At 47.3% G+C, this 11,725-nt stretch overlaps 1 pseudogene; it reads right to left on the reverse strand.

Annotated features, from left to right (window-relative positions):
- Positions 1 to 10,695: 10,695 nt before the first annotated feature.
- Positions 10,696 to 11,090, reverse strand: LOC131679089 (large ribosomal subunit protein eL29-like; annotated as a pseudogene).
- Between the last annotated feature and the right edge of the window lie 635 nt (positions 11,091 to 11,725).

Raw genomic sequence — 11,725 nt, forward strand, 5'->3', positions numbered from 1 at the left:
CAACTTTTTTGACTCAATGAAAATCTTCCGTTCAGCGCACCGTAACTCTCGCAGCCGGCATTCACAGTGAGTGAATGAAAACTCGGCCGGGCAGCCGCAGCGATGGCTGTTTGTTGTGTTTATGTTACCGCGTGGGTTAACTGAAAATCACTTAATTCGGCCGTTTCTTCACCGATTTTCATGAAACTTTCAACGTGTGCCACTGGAGAACCACTTCACTCGACTATTCGTCCACAATTCGTACGCGGATATCGCGAAAAACACGGAAAATTGTTGTTGTTGTTGTTGTTGTTTATTAACGACACTTTACACCAAGGAAGGGTGCATTCGTGTCGGAAGAAATTATTTTACCTGTAAATTTTACAATGCAGTTATCAGTTATGCAGTTACAAATCAAAATAAAATTTTATAACATTTTAAATTGGTTAGTTTCCTTGAGAAATTTTACCATACTCTCCTCATTTTTCCTATCGTTGCGCAGAGCCGCTCGCAGACTAGTCGTCTCGATATCGTGCTTCCTTCGAGCGTCGTCGTATTTTCTGCAGTGGAGGATCACATGGCGGACATCTACAATGATCCCACAGCAGTCGCACACTGGTGGTGAAGTTTTCTTTAGCAGAAAGTCGTGTGTTAGCCGGGTATGGCCTATTCGAAGCCGGGTGAGCACTCGCTGTTCAGCCGAATTCTTGCGGTCAGTCCATTTCCCTGTGTCGAATTTAACTTCGCGAAGTTTTACTTCAGTGGACGCAGACCATCGACGGCACCACTGATTTCGGATAGCTGTTTTCATTTGGTTGTTCGCGTCTGCTCCCGGAACGGCTATTTGCAAGGGGGCATTACCCCTGGCTTCTCCTGCGGGGCGGTCTGCCTCTTCGTTGCCATGGATACCAGCATGACCCGGAATCCAGCACAGCTTGATTGGACGGCCTCGTAACATGTTTTCAATCTGCTGAATCCACGGGTGTTGCGATGTGCCAGCTTCTAATGCCGATAAGCAACTGGCCGAGTCAGACATAACCACCAAATCACTGACCGTGTTATGTGTTGCTAGCGCCGTTTTGATTGCAAACGCTTCTGCTGAGAAAACGCTGCATGACGATGGAAGACCAACCGATTGTTGGAAGTATTCTCCATACACTCCCACACCTACTGCATTGTCGTCTTTCGAGCCATCCGTGTAGACGATAGTTGAACGGTTGAAACGACCTGCTAGGAGCTCCTGAAAAGCAGGCCGAACAATTTCCGAGGGGTCACCAGCTTTCACACGTCTCTTTATGTCCCACACTATCTGGGGCTTGGTTCGTACCATCTTCGTGCAGCTAAACGTGTACGAGTGCAAATATCTGGAAGAGGGATTCCGATCACCTCTGTCAGACGTTCGGATGCTCGATGTACCAGGGGGAGATCGGCATTGTCCTTGCTTTTTCCCAACGTATGGATGGCCAACCTGGCTATATTTTGAAGAACGAGTAGGTCAAATGGTAGGTTTCCAGCTTCTGCCATAATGGCTAAGATTGGGCTCGTAACGTATTCACCGGATGCAAACCTTACCACCCTGTTGTATGTAGGAGCGAGCGTTTGGATGACGGCATCTCCTCCTCTGCTTACAAGTCCCATACCGTAGAGGAGTCGCGAGGTAACAATTGCGGACCCGATTTGCAGTAAAGAAGCGCGTTGACCACGGGGTAGCTTGGCACCGATCATCTTCAAGATACGCAGCCTGGATTCACACGTCTTCTTCGTCATTTTACAATGCACTTTAAAACTGACTGATCGGTCGAGTGACACCGAGAGTTCTCAGCAGCGTTTGTGTCGGTACGGCTACGTTAGGGCTGCAATAGAAGATGCTGGATTTCGTTGCAGATATCGTAAATCCAACACTTCTCGACCATTTATCGACGGCTTTTACTGCGGCCTGAAGTTTCCGAAGGAGCGACTGTTCTTTCTTTCCCCACACAAGAAGCAGAATATCATCGGCGTACAGCAACACTTGTACAGAGTTCGGAACCACGCGGAAGATGGGTTGGATAGCCACGAGAAATAGTGTCACAGAGAGCACTGAGCCCTGCGGCACACCATTTTCCAGCGGATGTGCTGGCGACAAATGCCCCTCTACGTTGACCTGGAACATTCTCTCTGCCAGAAAACTGTTGACAATGTTTATCATCCTTCCGCGTATTTGCCATTTCTGCAGTGTTCGTAGGATGCCATATCTCCAGGTGGTGTCGTACGCCTTGGCCAAGTCTAGCGACGCTATCAGACAGTGCTCGTCACGGTCGGGTAATGACCTCTCCAACTCCGCAAAGTATGTGTCAGTACCCCGACCAGATCTGAAGGCATGTTGTCGTTTGTCGAGACGCCCGATCGACTCTAGCTCGGTGGTTAACCGTCGGTTGACAATTCGCTCGAACACCTTCGCCATACAACTAGTTAACGTGATTGGACGGAATGCACCTGGACCCGCGTCATCCGAGCTTGGCTTTGGAATTGGTACGATGATTCCGGTTCGCCAACAGGGTGGGAATACGCCACTGCGCCATATTCTGTTGAAAAGTTCCAACATGGCAGTTTTCACAGACAATGGCAGTCGCTGAAGCATTGGATAGCCGATGCAGTCCGGTCCTGAAGAGCCACTTCTTCCTCTGTCGAGTGCCCACAGCAATTCATTCAGGGTGAAGTCCGAATTGTAAATATCATCGCTATCTGGCGAGAAGTTTATGCGGTTTCGTTCGGCCTTTTCTTTCTCCTTCTGGAACAACGACGAATAGCTGGAGGTTGCGGATCTTTCGCTGTAATGTTGCGCCAGTTCTTCAGCTATTTCTTCTGGCTTATCCGTGTAACCATAGGACCGCTTGATGACAGTTGGGCGGTGTTGGCGTTTCCCTCTCAACGTGTTCACTGTCTGCCACATCTCCGACGTAGTTGAACTTGGAGATATCTTCGCGACGAAGTCTTCCCATGATTTTTTCTTGGAGTCATGGATAGACTTTCTTGCTGCTGCCCGTGTTTCCTGGAAGCTTTTCAGTGCATCCGCTTTTCGTGGGTCCTCTGCTGGTATACGCTTCAGTGCTCTAAGTGCTTTTCTCCGATTTTTGATCGCTGCTTTCACCTCCGGACACCACCACGGAACCGCTTTGGGACCGACTCTGCCGGTAGTGCGAGGTATCGCGGTATTTCCTGCTCTAATCAACCGGTCAACGAAACATTCGATTGATATTTCGACGCCCGGTCGAATAGCGGTGGCGGTCAATCGCTCGTAGGTTGTCCAATCTGCTTGGTCGTAAATCCATTTCTGTCTTTTCGTTGGGATAGTCGACAGTCCGGGAATGGAAACGAGAATGGGAAAGTGATCACTGCTGTGGGTGTCCGGAAGTGTTAGCCAAACAAATTTCGAAGCCACCGATTCTGAGCAGATCGAGAGGTCAATAGCCGAAGTAATACCGGTAGCTGGATCAATCCGAGTGTGCGATCCGTCGTTGAGGATGAGTAAACGTTCCGATAGCGTTTTTTCGGCGATGAAGTGGCCTAGTGCGGTAGATTTCGTAGAACCCCAGCAAATATGGTGCGCGTTAAAGTCGCCTAGTACCAGCACTGGACGTGGAAGCGTTTCGAGGAAGTCACCCAGCTGTTCTTGACACTGTTGAGTATTGGGAGGGACGTAGATCGATACCACCGTCATTTCTTGTGGCAGTTGCATCCGAACTGCGATTGCCTGTATATTGTCGTCGACATCGATTCGTTCGAAGCGTACACCATCCCGAATGGCAAGACCTAGTCCTTGTTGCCAGTATCGACAGCTACCAGTTTTCAGCAGCAGAGTATAGTTGTCACCGATGAAATCTGTTGGAACTACTCGGTTGTCCACTTTTGTTTCCTGTAGCGCTATCAGACTCGGTCCGTATTCGCAGATCAGCTGTTTAAGCTCGCTGATGTTGGTTCGCAGGCCCCGGATGTTCCATTGAAGGGCTAAGCATCTGCTGTCTCGATTGGTGAAAGTCGCTGACGAAGACGATGTTGATAGTGAAGGTGATTGCCTGCGAGTTCTCGCCGGTATGTTTCGTTGATACCGGGACGTGGTTACGCTGATTTCAACCGGGATATCGGTACTCTGATGCTTCTGCTCTTGTTGCAGTGTATCTTCGCCGGCGGAAAGCCAGGAGGAGAATTGCGAAAACTGTATATCCGGTAGGTAGGGACAGTCCTCTTCCCCCCGGTCGATCCCTTCGTGATGAAGTGGGGAAGCTACTTTCTTCTCTTCTTCCCCAAACCGGTTACTTGTTCGATGCGTGCTGGTCACATCTGTAACGGGATAAACCGCAACAGAATCCGTTCGTAAGCGAGGTGGAATAGGACTGACCTGTGGGACGTCTAGCCCCACAGTGCCAGCCGCTGTCGAAACTACTACACGATTACTTCCAGAATTGCCGACAGCGACCAGCACTGGGGAAAGACTTTGTGTAGTTTTCGTTGTCTGCTTCGACGCTACTGATGTGGTGACAGCTGTTCCGTCTCGAAACGGATATCTCGATGGACCTTCTCCGGGCGACAGCGAGTGGTGATGTGGAAGGAGCGTGTCGTCGATGTTGTCAGTCAAACCTGGAAGAACATCAGAACAAGCAGTACCTGCAGGGGGATTGACAATTTCGGAACTGACCTGAGGAAGGTCCAGCCCCACAGTGCCAACCGCTGTCGTACAAACTACACTATTATGCTCACGAACACCGACTGCGGTCGGCACTGGGGATAGACTTTGTGTAGTTTTGCTGATCTCCTTCCGTTCGTCGATCGTGGATTTTTGGTCTACTGGTTTAAAAGTTGTAGTGGTGAAATCGGTGTTCCTATCGACCACAGAGGTGAATTCACTATCAACGGGTTGGGGTATGACGGCCCGGATAGTTCCTTCATCCTGCTGTGCTTGCGTTGGAAGGAGTACTACACTTTCCTCTCTTCCAAACCGATCTATCTCGTGGTCAGTATTCGTGCGTGGGTTGTCGTTGGTATCCAAACGTTGATGAAAATGTGAGTTATCGAAGAGGCTGGCTAGGAGGCGTCTCGGTAATCTCAATTTCATCGTCTGAATATTCCATCGTTTCGTTGGTGGTAGCGGCAGCGGTTCTTTTTGGTGGTGGGCTTAAGTTATCCGGTGAGGTTGTCGTTGGTTTGCTGAAAGGGGTGTGTTGTTTCTGTGGTCTTCCTCGTTTTGAGTCCGTATTTATCGCTGGTGAGTTGTTCCTGGATCGTGTTATTGGCCCGGCCGTCTGATTCGTTGGTTTTTGTTCTTTACTGTGTTGTGGTTTTTCTTGGCTGGCGAACTGTTGTTTGATGTACGCCATCATTTGCTCAATTTTCTCGTCCTTGCGTTTGTTCTCTGCCAGAAGTTTAACGATCTGCTCATCCTTCTTCTTCATTGTCTGCTCCAGTTCTTTCAATTTATTCAGGATCTCGTTCGGTTGTGCTGCAGCCTGGGCTTCCAAGATTTTGCTGTTCAGCTCGTTTGCGCGCTTCCGGTAATGTCAAATTGTCGCGGATTTTTATTTTTATGACCTCTACTTCCTTTTTGTAATTTGGACATTGGCGGCTTGTTGGTTGGTGATCACCTTTACAATTTAGGCAGAACTGAGCTGCTCGAAATTTTTCTTCACCTTGATGTTCTCCAGAGCAATTAGGACAACGTTGCGGGCCAGGACAGCGAACACGAGTATGACCGTATTTGAAGCATCCATAACAAAGCATCGGGTTTGGGAAGTACGGGCGGGTAGGGACGCGAAGCAAACCGATCTTCATGTATTCCGGGTATGTGGTCTTGCAGAAGGTCAAGATAAGCGCTGGCGTATTCACTCTTTTCTCCTCTTACTTTCGCGTAATTCGCTGTACACGAATCCAAATCCACGAATCAAATCGTAGCAGGAAATTACGCATCTGCTTACGTTCAGATTCGGATGGGATTCAACCACAACATCAGTACCGTCAATGAGCTTGGTCATCTTCATTAGTTTGGTAACTTGGACTGGGTTCCGAACTCGAAGGGTATACCGTGTCCCTTGAGCTTCGGTAGTCGCACCTTCAATTGGGCCTCCAGCGACAACCTCCACCGATTTACCAATGACGAACGGGTTTCTTGGCAATGGTACGCCGTCTTTACCTGTCAGCTGCAGGAATGTCAGTTCACCAAATTTGTTCGTCGGATCCATAAATTCCGGCAGTCTCCTTTGGCTTGACCCTCCCGGATCATCGCTACTAGCGGCCGCCATCTTGGATTACACCACCAGACGTTGGAAACTGCTATGTGGCACGGTCACCCGATACCAACCCCAAAAAAGGTAAAGAAAAGGAAAGATCTTACCTTATTTGCCCCTTCAACGTCGATTTTCTCGAAGTGTTCCCACACTTTTGGGACACACTGTAGGTGGGTAGTGTCGCTACTGCTTGTTTTCCACTTCTACACAGCCAAGAGAAGCGAACTGAATGAATTTCACCAAGAAAAAACGCACTTGATGAATTTCGCCCTTTTTATTGTTCAAACTTTTTTGGCACGCACTGTAACGTCCAAATTTTTTGATCCGCACTGTACTATATTCAACTACCACCAAATAACAAATGAAAAAGAAATTCCGAATTTTCCAAAACTTTTCACGTTTTTTACGGCTTCAAAAATATCTCCCGTTCAGGGCACTGTCACTCTCACTCTCCCAGCAAGTGAATGAACTGGACGGGCAGCCACGCGGGTAGGCACAGCGATGGCTGTTTGTTTACCTATAGCACCGCGTGGGCAAAACTAAAAATTCACTTTTTTCAGCCGTTTCTTTACCGATTTGCGTCAATCTTTCACTATTCACCACTAGAGAACAACTTCACTTATCTATTCGTCGTAAATTGGACCGCGGTTATCGCGAAAAACACGGAAAAACACGGTATGAAATTTACGAATGCGCGTTGTATGTACCGTACGGAACGGTGTTTCCAACTCAGATGAATAATAATAATAATAATAATAATAATAATAATAATAATAATAATAATAATAATAATAATAATAATAATAATAATAATAATAATAATAATAATAATAATAATAATAATAATAATAATAATAATAATAATAATAATAATAATAATGATAATAATAATAATAATGTTTGTTTGTTTGTATGTTTATTAATGATACTTTACATCATTTGAATGATGCATTCGTATCAGAAGGAAATTTGTAGTTTACAATCTTTTATACAATTCAGTTTTTCGTAAAAATTCCAAAATTTTCTTTTCGTTTTCGTCCTGGTTGATCATTGCATTTCGTAAGCTGGTTGAATCAATGTTGAGTTCTTGTCTTTCTGTGTCGTACTTCCTGCAGTGTAGGATAAGGTGTCGCACATCTAGATTCGTACCACAGCATTCGCAGATTGGGGGGGGAGGGCATCTATTGTCTAAAGGAAACTGTATGTTAGACGAGTATGGCCGATCCTAAGTCGGGTTAGTACACGTTGGCCAGCTGCATTGTCTCTGTCTCTCCAACGTGTCGTATCAAATTTAACTTCTCTCAATTTACTATCCCGTGAAGCAAACCACTGCTCCTCCCAATGTCGACGCATTGATAATTTTAGCTATCTCCACGCATCTTCCGCGGGAATAGGTGCGTTAACTGCCGATTGACTTCTCGCCTCATTAGCAAGTCGATCGGCTTCATTCTTGCCGCGAATACCGGCATGACCGGGAATCCAGCAAAGTTTAACATTTCTACCACGTGCCATATTTTCCACCTTCTGTATCAGTGGATGTTTAGATTTGCCTGATTCTAGGGCCAAAAGGCAGCTCGCCGAGTCCGTAAGAATTAGTATTTTTTTTATATTTGGCACGGAGAGGGCCATTCGGATGGCATACGCTTCGGCGGAGAAAACGCTGTACTGCTTTGGAAGACTGCGCGATTGTGCCAATGCAGCTGCGTAGAGACCGGCACCCACTGTATCGTCGCTTTTGGAGCCATCCGTGTAGAATACGGACGTTTGCTGAAATTGGCTGATTAGCATGTTTTGGATGACGGGTCGAACTTTTTCTGGAGGGTCGCCTGCTTTCACGACTTTCTTCACATCCCATACAACAGACGGTTTTGATATGTGCCATGGTCGATGCCCTTGCCTCACAATTTGTGCTACCGTGCTCAGTGTTTCTCCAGTTAGTTCCTGGATACGAGAAGACGCGCGGGTTACCAGAGGAAGGTTAATACTGTTACGGTCATTTGCTAACAGTCGAATGGCCACTCGCGCAATGGACTGTACAGCCAGCATTTCGAAGGGTAGAGTACCCGCTTCGGCCATGATTGACGATATGGGGCTGGTAACGAAAGCACCGGAAGCAAAACGGATCATCCGATTATATGCAGGTGCAAGTGTCTGCAGGCTAGCTTCACCTCCTCTGCTAACTAGTCCTACTCCGTAGAAAAGTTTTGATGTCACAATCGCAGAACCAACTTGTAATAGTGTTGATCGTTGGCCACGCGGAAGTTACCCGTAGCCTCGATGCGCATGCTGCCTTCACCATCTTGCAGTGTGCCTTGAAGCTTAGTGTCCAGTCCAGAGTAACACCGAGAATTCGTAGCCGGTTTGTGTAAGGTATGGCGACCCGGTCGATGGTGATGTTGCGCGAAGGATTGCGTCGCGCATTGGGGCTACAATAAAAGATAAATGACTTTGTGGCGGCGATCGCGAAGCCTACACTTTTCGCCCACTTGTCGACAGCTTTAACAGCAGCCTGTACTTTACGATGCAGCGCATCCGATTTTCTACCTCGCAGAATTAGAAGGATGTCGTCTGCGTACAACAGTATCTCCACTCTATTTGGAACAACTTTGAAAATTGGCTGCAGAAACAGCGTTACTGACAAAACAGAACCTTGGGGGACTCCATTTTCTAGGCTATGAACGCGCGAGAGTTTTCCTCCTACACAAACTTGAAACATCCGCTCAGACAGGAAACTTTGTAGTATGTTCATCATACGGCCACGTATTCGCCACTTTTTCAACGTTCGTAGGATTCCATATCGCCACGTCGTGTCGTACGCTTTCGATAAGTCCAAAGACGCTATTAGACTGTGTTCATCTACTATTGGCAATGATTTCTCTAGTTCAGCGAAATACGTTTCCGTGCCACGCCCGGAACGAAAGGCGTGTTGTCGCTTATCGAGTCGCCCGCTTGACTCTAATTCGGTAATCAGACGTCGATTGATGATCCGTTCAAGCAGCTTTGCCATACAGCTAGTTAGCGATATAGGTCGGAAGGCTGCAGGTCCGGATTCGTTACAGTTTGGTTTTGGGATAGGGACGATAAGAGCATTCCGCCAGCAAGTTGGGAATACGCCGCTACGCCAGACATTGTTCAGTAGCTCGAGGAGGATCGTTTTCACGGATAGCGGAAGTCGCTGAAGCATGGGATATCCTACCATATCAGGTCCCGTAGAAAGACTCGTTCCTTTATCTAGTGCCCACAATAGTTCATCAATGGTGATATCGATATTATACATGTCGTTGGAGTCAGGTGATCGGTCTATACGTTGTCGTTCGGTGTTTCGTTTTCGTTTTTGAAAGTTTGGTGGATAACTGGCTGTTGCTGATCTCTTCTTGTAATATTTCGCTAATTCTTCCGCTACTTCTTCGGGGTCATTCGTAAATCCATCCGCTTGCTTAAGTACCAAAGTGTGCTGACGTCGACCGCCACGCAGGGTATTCACTGTGCGCCATAGTTCAGTAGTCGTGCTGTTCGGTGAGATTTTCTCCACAATATTCTCCCAGGACTGCCGTTTGGCTGTTTTAACCGCTTTCCGTGCTGTTGCCTTCGCCTCCTGGAACCTTTTCAAGGCTGCGGGTTTTTCAGGATCGGTGGTCTGCATACGACGTAGGGCTCGAAGATGTTTGCGTCGCTGTTTGATAGTTTCTTTCACCTCGGGACACCACCATGGAACCGCTTTTGGACCAACTCGACCGCTGGATCGTGGTATACACTTGATGGCTGCTTCAATGATTTTCTCCGTGAAATTTTCGATATCCCACTCGACGTCCTCGCGGATTGAAGTGATTGTGGTGTGTTCGTATAGAGGCCAGTCTGCTTGGTCAAAAAGCCACTTGCGTCGTGTTGTCGTGGCTAATGACCATCCTGAGATGGAGATTGTTATCGGAAAATGATCACTGTTACATGTATCCGGTTGTGTTCGCCAAGTAAGCCTTCTGGCCAGATGTTCAGAGCAGAATGAGATATCGATGGCCGACGTGTTGCCTGAGACCGGATCGATACGAGTGGGTGAACCATTGTTTAGAATTACAAATTTTCTTGTTAGAGTGGTCTCTGCGATGAACCGACCGAGCGCGTTAGTTGACTGTGACCCCCACGCTAAGTGGTGGGCATTGAAATCGCCTAGGAATATTATTGGTCCGTCCAGCTCTTCGAAGAGGTCATTAAAAGCAGATTGGCATTGTTGGGCACTTGGGGGAACGTATACACAGACAACCGTTGCCAGGATCGGTTTGTGAATTCGCACAGCGATAAGATGCAAACTCGTGGTAATTTGCACTCGTTCAAACGGTATCCCCTCTCGTATCGCTAGTCCAACACCGTGTTGCCAGTAATGATCGCTTTTGAACTCCAAAAGCAAACTGTAGTTTCTGCCCAAGAAGTCCGGTGCTATAACTGCTTTGATAGCTTTGGTCTCTTTTTTTTCCTTTCAAAAGTATTTATTGAAATTACTTTTCCCTCCATTAACAGGTGAAAGCACGACCATTTTTAAAATTTGGAATACAATCGCGAATCGAATCAGCAACCTACAGCTTGACCGGTTGAGGCTACCCCTCCAGCTTAGCCTTACGTTCCTCCGCCCGCTTCACGGACTCTTCACGAGACAGATTACCCTTTTTCGAAAATCGGAGGTTGCGCAAAAATTTTTGACACATTCCACGATGTTTCCTTACGCTGTCGTTTTGGTTTGCTGATGCCGTTTTTGTGAGCCTTTTGATTTTGGTTGTGATTGGTGTGATTCTTGGACTTAGCCATCGTACGCTTGGTTGGTTAGTTTCTTCTGAAGCCGAACTTCTCTGCCACAAGATGTAAACCGGAGTGCAACTATGTACGGATTATGTTCCGCAACCAGCTGCTTTAGTTCATCGATGTTCGCTCGCAGTCCACGCAGATTCCACTGTAGCGCGAAACAAGAGGAGTTGTTGGAAGCAGATGACGATGCCGATTCTACTGACTTGTTACGTGTTGGTGCTCTTCGACTCGATGATGGTTTACCGGCGGAAAAACGGGAGGAGAATTGCAAAGACTGTGTATCTGAGAGGTAGTGACAGTCCTTTTCCCCCCGATCAATCCCTTCCATGATTGGAATTTTTTTGTTGGCTGGTTCGCATGTTGTAGTGGTGAAATCGGTGTTCCTATCGGCCACAGATGTGAATTCACTATCAACGGGTTGGGGTATGACGGCCCGGATAGTTCCTTCATCCTGCTGTGCTTGCGTTGGAAGGAGTACTACACTTTCCTCTCTTCCAAACCGATTTATCTCGTAGTCAGTATTCGTGCGTGGGTTGTCGTTGGTATCCAAACGTTGATGAAAATGAGAATTATCGAAGAGGCGGGCTAGGAGGCGTCTCGGTAATCTCAATTTCATCGTCTGAATATTCCATCGTTTCGTTGATGGTAGTGGTAGCGGTTCTTTTTGGTGGCGGGCTTAAGTTATACGGTGAGGT

This window comes from Topomyia yanbarensis, chromosome 2 (assembly GCF_030247195.1).
Source record: "Topomyia yanbarensis strain Yona2022 chromosome 2, ASM3024719v1, whole genome shotgun sequence".
NCBI classification, from domain to species: domain Eukaryota; kingdom Metazoa; phylum Arthropoda; class Insecta; order Diptera; family Culicidae; genus Topomyia; species Topomyia yanbarensis.